Below are 6,656 nucleotides of genomic sequence, written 5' to 3' on the forward strand. Positions count from 1 at the left end.
ATAGGTAGTTTTCAGGAAATCCACAGGAGATAGATGAGATCAAAAGTCGAAAGTTACAGAAGCTCGCAATCCAGGAGGGCTTTGAGAATTGCAGTGCAAGAGATCAGAAAAAATGTGGTTGTGTCTAGTCTAGCAGTACTGTACATTATGTTCATTTACAGTGGATTCATACTAGCTTGTACCCGGAATTTCACCCAATTTGAGATTCTCCGTCATCAAATTCTTCCTGTTATTTACTTTCCAGCAATTTATTATAATACGGTAATTCAACTTACGGTAGATTGCATGTGAATTAGATTGTATTAATTAATAAGCTCGCTGTGCTGCGATTGTTAATTGAAATTTGTTAAATTGAGTGCAAGCAATTATTCACCCTCTCTCTAGGTGTTTTATGGGTCAACTGCATAACTTTCAATAACGAATGGAGAAAAATAATAAATCGTCTTATAATACATCACCCGATTTGCAGTAAAGATGTAGAAGAAAACTTATCAATCATGCACCAAGATCTCCGTCCTCTCCCAATAAATACTCTAAACTTTCAATTACTTTATGTTTTCCTCCATTCAATTCTTCTCTTTAATCTTAAGGTGTGTTTCTTACCTTTCATGCGTGAATCCCATCAAAAGTGTGAGAAAATTCTATTTATAGGTGTCTCCCTGTGTCCAGAAAGTAGGGTTTTCTTATGGACTTCAAACGGGCCAAAGCCTAGCTACGGCTCTTGTTGACGCCGCAAAAATATGGTCGCCACCTCTCCGATACCCTCTGGCGCCACAGTGCCTGATCCCTATATCCTCTGGTACTACAGCACCCTGATCAGGCGCCGCGACGCCTTAGCGCCACTATTTCAATCCTTTTACTTTGCATCTTTTGCTCTTATATCCATAATTTCTATTCGATCATGCCAATAGCTTTATTTGATGAACTTCATTGTGTCTTTCACCATCTCAACAGTCCTATAAAAGCCAACATTAACAAACACACTAAAAACATTCAATACTCGTGAAACCTAGCTTATAATCAAGTTAAAATTGGCTTAAACTTGTAGTAAAACACACTCGTCGCCCTACACATTCATTTTTTGAAAATTAGAATTTTAGCAACATTTATTGAAACAAAAATAGGAGTAATGATTGTGTTAAATAAAAAAACAAAAAAGAAAAAAAAAAAAAAAAAAAAAAAAGGTCGAAAGAATATAAATTCAATAATTATAATTTTGAATAAGGAGTTATATTAAATTTTGCTGATAGATAAAGTGTCAAAAAGAAAGTAGAGAAATTTTTTTATTTAGTTGAATAAATTTTGACTCAATTATATTTCATCATAATATGTGTATGTACACCAATTTATAAGTAGTAATGTACATGTATATCAACCATATAAATTTTTTTCACTATTCCACGTCATCTATTTTTTACACCATTTTGTACACAATGATGTACAAACAACATTACTCCACAAACAATGCTTAGTAGAAAAAATTATAAATCATTTCCCCCGAACAATTGAATGATCAAAGTAGTATCTAGTTATCCATAACCTATTTTTACATATTTATAAATTAAAATCCTTAAATTTGAACGAAACGGTGCGCTTACTACAGCCATCGAATTTTATTTTTTCATCATATTTTTTACTTGATTCTAGTCGCCATCCAACAATGTACAGATTACAACATCAAATTCCAGATGTAGTGTGGGTACAAATGGGAAAAGTAGCTACAATCTTGTTATATGTACATTAATTTTGACATCATGGATCACATTTTGTGAGTTGACAATATTTTATATATTGATTTTAACAACGCCTTAATAATCAATGTCACAGATTTTGACAAACGCAATATCAAGAATAGTGTCGTCTAGAAATGCACATCTATATTAATTTAAGGAAACTATGCTCAATTTGTTTCTATCACTCAGTCAATGAATCCAAAGAAACAAACTCCTTTTTGCTGTATGCAATTACCGGGTAATTTCTTTCCCTATTAATTTGTTGATTTTTTTATCTGTCATCTAGACTTTTCGTCTATATTTTAGTGATCCTTGATTAGGAATTGTATGCTTACGTGAAGGTACTATCAATCTACCAGCGAGGTCGTAATCAAATGGAAATTGTGGAGTACCTTCCATGTTCGATGAACTTTGGACCTTCAGTGTTCTATGAACTCTGTACCACTTTCTTGGGGTTTATAAAACCTGAATAGAATTTCTCTTCTAAAGCATTCACGAATTCTACTTTGTGCACCGCAAGTACAAATGTCTTGCTTACCTGTTTTTAAAATTCAGGAGCTAAAGTGTTGCATTTAGAATTGCCAATTCATTTCTGATGATGAATACGATCCATTAGATTATTTTCAACGAACATATGTACGTATATCAGATATCAAGAATTGTATATCAATTGCTCTTGAAGAATGGGCTTTATGTTACATCAATTCTTAATTGTCCTCCTCCTACTTCCCACCTTGAGCACTGCACGAAATTTCACCAATGGCACGATTGATTTTCAAATTGGTGTGGTTCTTGATATGAATTCACTGGTAGGGCGTATAGGACATACGAGCTTGTCCTTGGCTCTTACTGATTTTTATTCATTTCACAGCAACTATAAAACAAGATTGGTTCTCTATTTCAGGGATTCCCATGAAAGTGTTATTGACGCTGCTGATGCTGGTATGTTTCTACCTTTCCTTCATCCTTGATGTATTCATGTTCCCAAATGAACGCCCATATTTTTGAAATAAATAAAGAGTTAGCTATCTTTCAAAATTATAATTACTACTTTCATGTTATCTCTTCCAATCCAGTACATGAAGAGATGAAGAGGAAGTATGAGAGGAATCAATATAATGATTTCTGTCGTGCCGGTATCTACAATTCCAAAGCAAAATTAGCCATTTGAATAGGCACATAAAAAATCACTAGGGCATACCAAAAGTTCTGTGTCCTTAAAAAGATAATCAAGATATTTTGACTTGTTCTAAAATGATCGATGCAGCTATTGATTTGCTGCGAGACGTTGAGGTGGATGCTATCATTGGTCCTCAAAGAAGTACACAGGTCAACTTTGTGATGGATCTTGGTGATAGAGTTCATGTACCAATTATTTCTTTCTCTGCGGCAAGCCCTTCTCTCATCTCTCGAACTCGTTATTTTGTTCGGATGGCACAAAGTGATGCCTATCAAGTTGAGGCTATTGCTTCCATAGTTAAAGCTTTCCAGTGGAGTCAGGTTTGCATTATTTCTGAAGACACGGAATATGGTACTGGCATTATTCCTTACCTATCTAATGCATTACAAAATGTCAATGCCATAATTTCATATAGAAGTCTATTTCCAAAATCATCCACTGATGATTTTATATACAAAGAACTATACAAAATGATGACTATGCAGACGAGTTTTTGTGGTGCACATGTCAGAACGTCTTGGTGCCAGGCTCTTTCTAAAAGCAAAAGAGATAGGAATGATGAGTAGCGGCTATGCCTGGATTGTTACCAGTGGCCTGACAGATCTATACAGTTTGATGAACTTGAGCGTTGTTGAGGCCATGCAAGGTGTTTTGGGTGTAAAGCCTTTAATTCCAAAATCTAAAGAGCTCGACTATTTCGCCACTAAATGGAAAACGATGTTTTCTCACACTTATGATGATATCAAACCCGCACATCCAAGTATTTATGGCCTTTGGGCATATGATACCCTGTGTGCTCTTGCAATGGCAGCAGAAAGAGTTGGCAATAGGCTGCTGGATGCTGCCAATATCAGTTATTCGTCTGTATTTGATTTACCAGTCTCTGAAACAGGTCACGAACTTCTCAAAGAAATGTTTAAAATAAGGTTCCGTGGACTCGCTGGAAATTTTTCTCTTACTAAGGGACAAATAGAGCGAACACAATATCAAATAGTTAATGTTATTGGAACCGGTGATAGAGAGGTAGGAGTTTGGATACCGACCCACAGAATTTCTAGGAAAGTGCATCAGATTGCCTCTAGTTCTTTCTCTATCTCAAAGTCAAATCTTGGGGATATCACTTGGCCGGGGGGCTCAGTGGTAGTACCAAAAGGTTGGGAATTTCCAGTTAATGGTAATAAGATAAGGATTGGAGTGCCACAAAAATCTGGTTTTAATGAGTTCCTGAAAGTGGAGAAGGATCCTCGAACTAATGCTACCAAAGTTAGTGGATACTTTAAGGATGTGTTCGAAGCGGTCATGGCAGCATTACCATATGCTGTGTCATATGAATATGTTATATATCCCTTTGAAAAATCTGATGGTTCATTTTCCAGGAGTTACGATGATCTCACATATCAAGTTTCTCTTCAGGTAAATCATACATTAATTTTTTGTTCTTATAACAACACAGTTCTCTTTTTATCAGTAAAATATGCCTTTAAATTGATATTGGTTTCTCTTTTCTTTCACGATAGGAAAATTACGATGCTGCTTTTGGAGATATAACAATTACTGCTAACCGATCAACTTACGTGGATTTCAGTTTGCCATATGTAGAAGGAGGAGTTACATATGTTATCCCAGTTAAATATGAGGACCCTGATGATAAGTGGGCTTTTTTAGAGCCCCTGACAAAAGAAATGTGGAAAGTGTCTGCTGCATTTTATATCTTTACAGGTCTTTCAATTTGGATCCTTGGGAGAAGGGTTTCCACCAGTTCCCGGGGTACCGCTGGTCAACATGCTGGCATGATTTGTTATTTTCCCTTATTTCCTGGTGATCTATCTTCTCTTCTCTTCGAGCAGATTATGCATATTACAATGTAACGATGCTTATCCTTTCAATTTGTGCTCATAAGATGATCTTCTGGATCTTTTGTCCACCTGTAGGACAAGGAATTGAAGGCACTTTAATTTGTCTGATTTTGGTGGGATGGGCAATAGTTTCATGTTTGCTAATGTCGACTTACACAGCTAGCTTATCGTCAAAATTAACAGCGCAAAGGCTTCAACCAACTGTACCAGATGTAAAGGAACTTATTGAGAGTGGAGTTTACGTCGGGTGTCAACGAGGATCCTTTCTTGTCGATTTCTTGAAACGTTTAGGATTTGAAGGATCAAAAATCAGGACATATAAGTGCGCCGAGGATTGTCATGAAGCTTTATCAAAGGGGAATAGCAATGGAAGTATATCGGCCTATTTTGACGTTATGCCTCACATAATGCTTTTCTTGACTCAATTTTGCGGGAAATACGTGGTTGCCCGCCCTATCCATCGAACAGAAGGATTTGGTTTTGTAAGTATTTTTCTTTCATAACACTGTTCTTGTCCTTTGTGGGCCAAGTTTCATGTTAATGATCATCTCATATTTGCTTAAAATCAGCAGGTTTTTCCTAAAAGCTCGCCATTAGTTGCCGATGTCTCTCGTGCAATAATTCAGTTGACCGAAAAGGGTAATATTTTAAATATTGCTGAACTGAAGTCCTTTAAACCAGGATGTGCAGCACCAGATACAAACATCAATCCAAGCAGCGTCACATTGAGATCCTTTCAAGTGCTCTTTGGCATCACAGCAGGTGTTACTTTGGCATGCCTAGGTGTTTCCTTGATCAGATACCTTTACCCGGATGTAAATTTTCTTCAAATCGTCTCAAAATTTGTTCTCAACGCCGGTTCAAAATTTCAAGCATTATTCAGAGACTTCATGCAATTCTTCACATCTCTACCTCCTCGACTGAGACTATATTTCGGCCGAGCGTAATTATCCCTATTTCTATTGTAGCGACTGAAATTAAATTTTCATCTATTTTATCTTGTCATGTTTTATAATTTGAGATACCGATGGACTAAGTTAGAAATAAATCTTGTGTCAAAAAAAAATAAAAAAATTCATATCAATATTGGGCCTGTTTCGAAGCTCATATTAAATGGCGAATTATGTACTTGAGAAAAAGTTATTTCGAATTAGTTAGGCCATGATATTTATGTTCAAAGAATTCACAGGCTTAATTAAGTTAATTAGGGGTTTAATCAATTAATTTTGGCAGCCATGTGACGTGTGAAATTGAATGGGTTTTTTAATATTTTCATTTAGTATGAAAGTTATCCGGAAGTTATTTATTGTTTTTTTTTTTTAAATCATGCAATTTAAATTAAACTTGAATTTGGATTTACGTATTTGAATTAGCTAAGCCTATCCTAATCCTATAATGAGACATCTATTCCTAAAAGAATTCACAGGCTTAATTAAGTTAATTAGGGGTTTAATCAATTAATTTTGGCAGCCATGTGACGTGTGAAATTGAATGGGTTTTTTAATATTTTCATTTAGTATGAAAGTTATCCGGAAGTTATTTATTGTTTTTTTTTTTTAAATCATGCAATTTAAATTAAACTTGAATTTGGATTTACGTATTTGAATTAGCTAAGCCTATCCTAATCCTATAATGAGACATCTATTCCTATCCAAATTCTACTACCTTGAATTTAATTTTCACCCAACCTTCTAAGGTACACGGATTCCAATTTTCAAAATTCTCCGGAGAAACATAGCAGGGAACAAAGATTTTCCAGTTTCATCTCTACTGTTTAAAAAAGTTTTGGAAAGAAATTCGATTCAACGACTACGTCATCACCAATAATTAAGATAAGATTCCTACACTAAGGGTGTGTTTGATTACATTTATTTTCCATGAAAAATA

At 35.2% G+C, this 6,656-nt stretch overlaps 1 pseudogene; it reads left to right on the forward strand.

Annotated features, from left to right (window-relative positions):
• Nucleotides 1–2,264: 2,264 nt before the first annotated feature.
• Nucleotides 2,265–5,761, forward strand: LOC111410218 (annotated as a pseudogene).
• Nucleotides 5,762–6,656: the final 895 nt, after the last annotated feature.

This window comes from Olea europaea, chromosome 15 (genome assembly GCF_002742605.1).
Source record: "Olea europaea var. sylvestris chromosome 15, O_europaea_v1, whole genome shotgun sequence".
In the NCBI taxonomy this organism is placed as follows: domain Eukaryota; kingdom Viridiplantae; phylum Streptophyta; class Magnoliopsida; order Lamiales; family Oleaceae; genus Olea; species Olea europaea.